At 34.0% G+C, this 9031-nt stretch overlaps 1 long non-coding RNA gene across 1 annotated transcript; it reads left to right on the top strand.

Annotated features, from left to right (window-relative positions):
- The first annotated feature begins 2087 nt into the window (after nt 1-2087).
- LOC143548765 (uncharacterized) lies at nt 2088-4182 on the top strand. The gene is made up of 3 exons (XR_013138008.1): nt 2088-2286; nt 3174-3290; nt 3910-4182. It is a non-coding gene; the product is annotated as an uncharacterized LOC143548765 (long non-coding RNA).
- The last annotated feature ends 4849 nt before the right edge of the window (nt 4183-9031 follow it).

The following is a 9031-nucleotide window of genomic DNA, read 5'->3' as shown; positions in this document are numbered from 1 at the left end:
AATAAAGATACATTTTCCTATTATACCCTTTAAGTAAATTATTAAATAGAGTTAGATATAAGGGTAATTTAGGAATTGATAGAAGTTATAATTAGACACAAATATTTTCTCTCTCAATCTTTTCAATTTGGGAGGATGATAATATGCTTAAATTTTCTAGCCTCCCCCCCCCCCTCCTTTTCTTACAAAATCTTTGAAACATGATTTTTTTCTCTCTTTTCCTCTCTTTTCCTTCCCCTCCCCTTATTAAATGAGACTCGGGAACACAATGTGAGAGTTGAGACCAAGGGGAGGGGACGGAAGTAAAAAACATATGTTAAGCCTTCCCTTAAAAAGAAATAAATACAATAATAAAATAGAGTTTGATTTCTATTGTGGGTAACAGAAAAGTGTGATTGGAAGCTATTTGTAAGGAGTTTATACTCTTGATTGAGAATAAACCGTGCGCATGGTGACTCGGAACATAACTGTTGATTTCAATTAGAACGGAATAATAATACACCAATTTGATTCCTAAGCCTCAATAAAAAGGTTACGGAAGTTTGAGTTTGAGGATTTCTATCCTCAAGTGACATATATACAAGGATATATTCAACAACTAGGTTATTTACCTGTGTAACATACGGGCTAAAATAAATAAATTTATTTAAATAATAACATAATATCAAATACAAAAAATATGCTTAACATATATAAAGAGATATTATACAGTAAAATAAATTATATAATACACAATATGAAAATTAAAAGTTGTTTAGAAAATTCATAAATCTCTAAATATTTCTTTGTACACAGTATTTGTAGTTTTATTTGTAACTTTACTTTCTATATCAAAACTTAATAGTTTCACATCATTTGTGCTTTTAACTCTAGATAATGCAACGCATAACTGGCCACGAGTTAAAATAAATTGTCTAAAAAAACAAACCAACCGTCTGTAGTGAATGACCTTTGCTTTTATTAATCTTTATTGCAAAACAAAAATAAAGTGAAATTTTCATTCTTTGAAATTAATCATTTTATCTAAAGGTGTGGTATTTTTCTTTTTAAGAATAAAAGTTCTTTGAAATTTTCGTTCTTTGAAATTAATCATTTTATCTAATCGTTCTTTGAAATTAATCATTTTATCTAATATATCATTTTATGTAGATACCATAAAATAATGGTAATATTTTTCATCTCCCGAAAACATGGATAGCAAACATTTGCTAATTTCTTGAACGAACTCATTTTTTGGTGCTAGTATATCTCGTTCACTAAATAAATCTATATAATTTTGAAATCTTTAATAATAGAAGGATATACAAAATCAATTTATCATTTGATTAACAGTGTTTTAATGTTTAACATTTGTATTCCTATGGTAAGAAGTTGTTTTATTCTCCTGAAAACCAAACATGCATGTAGTCTAGTGTTTATATATTTTTGTGAATTTTTAAGATGATTAACTAAACATAAATGATGGGTTGATTAAATTGTCAATTATAAAAAGAAGTTGTAAATGTCGGTATTTTTTTTAACCAACCTGTGGACCGAAACTCATTTTAAACATAAACTGTTTTAACCTGAACCATGCTTGATACTTTAACCGGTTAAAGAATGTGACATCATGAAAAAAAAATTCACATCAATTTTTGCCTACTTTTAAAAAAGTTAAAGGACCAAAGTATAATAACTAACATAAGACATTAGTGCATATATATTTCAGTTTATATTAAAAAAAAAATGATCATTCAAGTGTGAGTTATTCAGCGAACATTTATTATAATATATTTATATTGTTTAATAATAGTAAAATATATTATATTTTGACCATTCTCCGTTTATATTAAAACTTAGATCAATACGTATAAAAAAATGAGCTCGTCACAAAGACATATTCGTAACATTATAAAACACTATTATTAAAAAGTTATAAACTAAAATTTGTATTTTAGCTAAATTAATTATGAAAGTAATATAATAATTTTATTTATCAATCTTTGTTTGAAGATATATAAGAGTGGCGACGGCCACTACTATATTTTTTTTAATTTTAAAATAGTATGTTTACAATCTTCATCCATAAGGAAAGTAATTCGATAAGCTTCTATTTTTGCTTAGTCAACACCTTCATTAAGGGACATGTAGTTTGAAGGTTGCGACGTTCATTTTTAATCCACACTTGTTAAATTATAATAACATTACCCCTCCTAAATATATATAGGGTTTAAGTCTCCATTTAGAAAAAGAAAACACCAAAAACCAAATAAAATCATAATATATAGGGTGTAAGTCTCGATTTAGGTAGTGTTTGTTTATGCTTATAAGGTCTGCAAGAAACAAATGTTTGCGGGCACACAGACATAAGCTCTTGCAGACGGTTTGTTTTTTTTTCAAAGATCTTAAAATTGTTTTTATTGTCTAAGTTATAATCTAATATCAAATGTCTTCGTACAACTTCACACCCTAAAATAACATGTCATCTCATTCTCTCTGGTTATGAAGTTCAAACCCTAAAGACCACCACAGCCGCCGCATCACCGGCCGTCGCCGTCGCGTCACCGGACGTCGCCGCATCACCTCATCTTTAGTGAATACGAATCCAATTTAACTGGTTTGTCGATTTTGATTGAAATTGAATTCGAACCAATCGATATGGCTTACGTAATTGGATCGTTTTTTGTTAACGTCTGCTTTCTTATAAGCAGATCCGATTAATTTGGGCGGTAAATAAGGCAACTCCGCGTTTCCAATCCTAATTATTCCTAAACGATTGTTAGGTATTCATTACAAAAATCAATTTACTGCTGGACTATCAGTTTGTGCTTGTTTCCAAAGACAGACCAGTCTATTTACAGCAATAAAAGTCAATTTAAACATTGAATGATACATATTATAATATCTAGAGAAATTTATTTTTTGTTATGGTAATTCGAATTTTGGAATTTGGTAAATTATGTTTTGATTTGGGAACATCGAATCAGACTCTATGGTACAGCGTACCGGTTCGTAACAAAATGAACTACTCCCCTATGTACTGAATACAGTCTATGCAGACGATATCCAATCTATAAAACAAACAGTCTTATATTTTCAGATTGCAGACTTTCAGACCATCTTCAGTTGCAGACATAAAATCAGATGAGATCAGATTGCAGACAGTTTTTGTCTTCAAAAACAAACAGCACCAGTCATCATAGAAGCTTAGAGACAAGAAGCACAAAGAGAGATCTACCAAGAAGTGGCAGCGGTAATCGAACAGTAGAAATAAACAAGAGGTCAAGTCGGTTACCGATTGATGTTTTAAGGTGAATATGTTCAAACTTTTTATATAATGTGAATACGTTCCATTTTTTTTATATATAACGAGAATACGTTATTCTTTGTAAATGGTCATACTCTTAGGGGACAAATGGGTGTTTGTCTCCAAAGAGTCAAAACATGTTTATAAATATAAAAACCTTTAAACGGATTCACCAAATGAGCCGAAAGGTGAATATGTTTAATTGTTTGTCAAACTGTTTTTTACTCTGTAAGGATGGACATATTATTTGTCTTAGAACCGAAAAGACAAATGTGTAGTTTATCTTGATGAATCTGAAAACGTTTATAAAAAGAAACGTTATAACACAAGATAGAAAATAAAGTCACTCAGACTGAGTACACATGTGTCTGGATCCAAACATAATTGACAAATAGCAAGCATGCTATGCGTTAGTCTCAAACCATATTTCCAATGGGCACAATTCCCGGAAATACTGTTGACTTGTGTGTGTATGTTAGTGGTACGCCCCAGGGTACAGAGCAGAAGCCCCGCTGAGCTGTACAGAATTCTATATTTGTGCTATAATAATATTTCTTGAAAATGTTTTAGAGTCAACGATTCACCAGCATATCGCTGACGTATTTTTCCAACCCATTATACAGGAAATCAAAAATGTTAGACCAGACAAGCAAGGCATTATAGAAGATTGAAGATATAATCATTAGACGCTATATGATGGCTCATATATTTGAAATTATAATTAATGTAAATTATATTTTCTCGGATATGCTTTGTATTATCAAACGAGTATTTAAATCCCGACATTCTATAAAAGAATATTTTAAAGACTTCCGCTAAAAGAACGCAACTCTGGTATATTTACAAAACCAGTACCAACTATTGGTCATACGTCTAGGCCCTGAGGCCGGGTGTGACAAGAAACCCGCTCGTTTAAATTAACATAAACACTAAGAATACATCAATAGTGAATTTGTCTTTTAAGGGTTTGAAAGAAAAAAACTTGTAATTTAGTAAATATTATATATATAATAAGTTATAATTTATTGAAATTTAAAATTTTAAATTAATCTTGTCTCTTCAACCAATAATATCATATAAAAAAAATAATATATTTATGGTGGTATTCAAATTTTAAATTAGGAAAGAATTATTAAAAAGAGAAAATGAAAGATTAAAAATAAAAGAAAATGAAATAAAAAATTATTAATAAGAAAGATAAATGTATTTAATATGAGGGAGATAGGAGAAAATTTTGTAAGGATCATCATGATGATGACATGTGACACTTAGAAAGCTTTGTTTATTATAAAGTATAGATCAGATAATATATAGAATTCCTTAGAAAGAACCGGTCGAAGGCTACATTTCAATTAACTTGTGTAGTGATTATTAGATATGATGTTAGTTCACATGCATTATTCATATGTTAATAGACGGTAAATTTGATACGTTTTGACAAAATCTATGCGCAGATTATACAATTTAAACATATTAAACCATTTAAGAGTTAGAAAGTTGGTTTGGCAGGTATGTTTGGACGAATATTTAAAGTGTTTATAGGAAATGGATGCTAATACATACTACTAAAAGATGAATTTGAGAATCTTGAAACAAATTTAATAATGAAGAAAATAATACGGTTAAGGAAGCATCAAGAAATATGTGTTTGAGACTATATCGTTTGTAACACCTTACAGCATAGATATTATTAATGTATCTTACAATTTATGAATCATACAATATATATAAGTTGATAAGAAAACGTAAACGTGTGATGTTTGTGTAGGCATTAACAACAAAGATAGCCTCATTATGAAAACATAAGATAATTAGGAATGTTTAAGTCGTTATTGTAAGAACATAACTAATTTTAACTAATATTTTATATTTGCCAAGTGGATTGGCTTTTGAATAACCTATTTTTGGAGGGAATTTAATAACCACGGAGACTAGGGGTCCATCTTAGACATTTAAGCAAACATTTTACTTGTTCAAAATTAACCCATTTTAGTATGTCACGTGGAACGAGAAAAAGAATATGGAGGCCGGAGATTCTTGACCAATGTAGAGATGGAATTTTTATTAACAAAAAAATTATAATACTCCAAATATATTTCAGTGGTGTAAACGAGACGATGACGACAACCAGGTCACCATCAAAGACCAAGTGCTTCCACAATTAACTAAATTCAAGTATTTAGGATTGTTTGTATAGGGTGATAGGAATATAGACAGTGACGTAGGCCATCACATCATGATAGGGTGGTGTTGATGGAGAGCAACAGCAAGGATTTTGTGCGACGAGAGGTTCCCAACTAAAGCAAAGAGGGAATTTTAAAGGTTTGCGATTACACCGTCTATGTTATACATAACAAATTATTAGGCTGTCAAGAAGACAGACGCGCATAAGCTATATGTGGCGCAGTGCAGACAAGATATGAAATGAGATTTTTCGTGAAAGAATGGGTGTAGCTAGTATATCCATTAAGATATGGAGGGGAGATTGATATGGTTTGGACATATGAAGAAGAGATAGATGATGCCGCCGGTTAGATCAATGAAAATATCCAATATTGAAGGGACGTAGCGTAGAGGCATACCCAATTTGGTTTGGGATAACCAGATTAGACATGATTTAATAGGATTACACCTCTTTTAAGGACATGATCAAAGATAAAACTTTAAAAAGAGAGTATAGATTTCCCTCATTTTTATATTAGAGACTTAGGCCCCGTTTGTTTTTTTAGAGATTTAAGTCTGAATCTGAATACCACATCTGAATGTTAAGAGGTGGTTCAAATGTCTGAAATCTGAATCATTAAGAGGTGGAGGCTAGAGACAAACCTCTAGTCGTCGGAGATGGAGCCTAGTCTCCGGGTTAGAAGTTAATGGAGGCCGGAGACAAACGTATGTTTTTTTTGGGTTAAGAGGTTTTCAGACCCACTAAAAGCTCTTACTGGTTCAGATGCTATTAAGACGCTGAACCTCTTAATGCCAGAAAAAAAAAAACAGCCCCACGTCTGATTACGTCTGACAGAATCAGACGTTTTCCTCTATTCAGAGAAAAGAGGCAAAAACAAACAGGGCCTTAGATCTACATATTGGCCTTTACATATACTTTCATATTTGTTTTCATCTTGCTTGTTAAGAAAGAAATGGAGGATAACATGTGGGGGTCGGAATTTGCAATATATGTAGTTATATTTTTAAAAAATTTTAAACGTTAATTATATTAAAATTCAAAAATTAAAATTAAAATTCACGTCGCCACTCAACGTCAACATAAAAAAAAGATAAAAAGATTTCCTATGTGAAACAAAAAATAAAAACGTTAAAAAAAACATGTTAGAGCGTTTAATTTAATAAAATATGAAAGTTGAGTGTCACACCCGGCCCTGAACAGCGGAAACAGCCGGGCGCGCGCGAGTGGGGATTGATAATTAAGCACGGGCCATTGCAAACATTCAAAGTAAGATTTTCATTACGCATGAAATGTTTAATTCAAATACATTACATTGATTAAAGATTACATAAAAACATCCAAGTATAAAAATTGTTGAAGATTTCCATGCCATATCCCCTTTGCGTGGCGGGAACAACCGCGCGCATCGAAGGGATAGAACTAAAATCTTCCAAAAAGCTAGTTTTAGATGTTCAGCGTGAGGTGCTCTAAGTGTAACTCCATGCGCTACCTAGTTATCTCCTGAAAGACACGTAAAACATTTGAATCAGTATAAACTGAGTGAGTTCACAAGTTTTAGTAACTTGATAATTCGTATTGCATCATAGTCTTGATAAAAATCATTCTGAAACATAATTCTGATAGCATCATTAAAACACGTGCTTAGTAAAAACATAGTTCTGATAACATATTCTGATAAAAATCGTTCCGCGGGCTACGCGCGAACATTTCTGGGAACCGTGCTCGTCTGTGTAAGTGGCGCTGCCACTACGAGCGAAATAAGTAATACCGTCCCGCGGGTTACGCGCGGACACTTCTGAAAAACCGTGCTCGTCTGTGTAAGTGGCGCTGCCACTACGAGCGAAATAATACCGTCCCGCGGGTTACGCGCGGACGTTGTGCCGGAAAACAAGGCGCTCGTCTGCGTAAGAGGAGCGACCTCTACGAGCGGGCTCAATCCCATAGTACTGCCCCGTGACATGCTAGGCACTCGTCTGTGTAAGAGGTGCGACCCCTACGAGTGGGTGGATCAAACCAGCAGTCCCTACCCTTAGAGTTCCAATGGTAAAGTGATCACTTACTCGAATCGCACTCTCATCGAAAACCATAGATAACCGTTTGCATTGCTCGTAAATATACCATAATGAAACATTATTTAAACACATAATTGCTTGCATTGCTTGTAAGAGTATCATGATAAAACATAATTTAGGTACGTGTCCCTCGCCCCGAAAACAGTTTAAAAATAGTGAAAACAGTGAAAATAGGGGCTGTGAGACTCACCTGTGGTTCTTGTTAAGGGATTAATCGAGATTCGGGTTTTCTTGGTGTTGGCCTTTGAATTGAAGGTCTAGAATACGATTAAATAACAAGAAGTATATAAGAAATAGGAGAATATAAGGGTTGGAAAGTAGATCTCAAGGTTATAATCTCGGCTTACCTAGTAACAGGAACGGAATTGAAAATAACGGATGCTTGGGAGATGATTAGTGCAAGTTTGCAGTTCTTAAGAGAGAAGTTTGAAGTGTGTTTTGGGTGATAATTTAGGTTACATATTTATAGGCAAACTCAAGGGAACACAATCCCTTGCTTTAGGGGATTGTAATCTTTTCATATCTAGGTGTAATGATGATAAAGTATGGAAATTATTATTATTTATTTAAAAGTGGAGGAGTGGATAAAAGATTTTGATTTGATTTGGACAGGACATGCAGGTCTGTGGTTGGTGAGAGTAGGGTGGCTGACAGTTGACTTTTCATGTTACAGTATGCTTTTTCAGGTGCTTTTGTCAGTGTACAGTTAAAAAGTAGAAATTTCTGAAACACGCTACTGTTTCCTTTTGGGCGGGAATAATCCTCCTTAAATCTGGAGATTAGGCTAAGTGTTCTGCGCGTATAACTTTGTGCGCATAGCTTTCTGCGTGAAGGACATTTCTTTGCTGCGGGTAGGTACGTAACCTTCTCGCAGTCAGGGACATTGAGTTTCATTTGTAGATTCTCCAGGTGGTCTTGGTATTTCAACATAGTGATCAGTTATGTTGAAGTCAATTCCATCTTGGAGCTTCAGACAAACTAACTCAATGTTCCCGCCATGCGGGGAGGTTAGTTCTCCTTCCGCACGCGCATAAACGATTTAGGATGCACCCGCCTTAGCATCATGCGGGACGGTCAACCCATTAGACAACATAAAGTTAAGTTACATGAAAACATAAAGCCAAAACATTCGCGCATGGCGCACATAACATATGCCCACGCTGGTTCTTACATCGCGCGCTCGCGCAGGGCGCACATAACGTGCCCGCGCTGACTCTAACATAGCGCGCTTGCGCAGGGCGTACATAACACATGCCCGCGCTGATTCTAATATAGCGCGCTCGCGCAGGGCGCACATAACGTGCCCACGCTGACTCTAACATAGCGCGCTTAATATTCACAATCACCTAATTATTAGGTTGATTACTTAGTTTATAGGGTTGGGAAATTACCGGGTGTCACATTTTCCCCCTGTTAAGAGAATTTCGTCCCGAAATTTAGGAGACGTCGCTGGCAGAAGCCATGCTCTGAAAGAGGTGTGGGTATTTC

The sequence above is a fragment of the Bidens hawaiensis genome, unplaced genomic scaffold, assembly GCF_021521415.1.
Source record: "Bidens hawaiensis isolate Kalapana, Puna unplaced genomic scaffold, B.hawaiensis_p1.1 tig00015249_1, whole genome shotgun sequence".
Taxonomy (NCBI): domain Eukaryota; kingdom Viridiplantae; phylum Streptophyta; class Magnoliopsida; order Asterales; family Asteraceae; genus Bidens; species Bidens hawaiensis.
The sequence above is the reverse complement of the archived record's forward strand: the minus strand, read 5'-3'. Positions and strand labels throughout refer to the sequence as shown.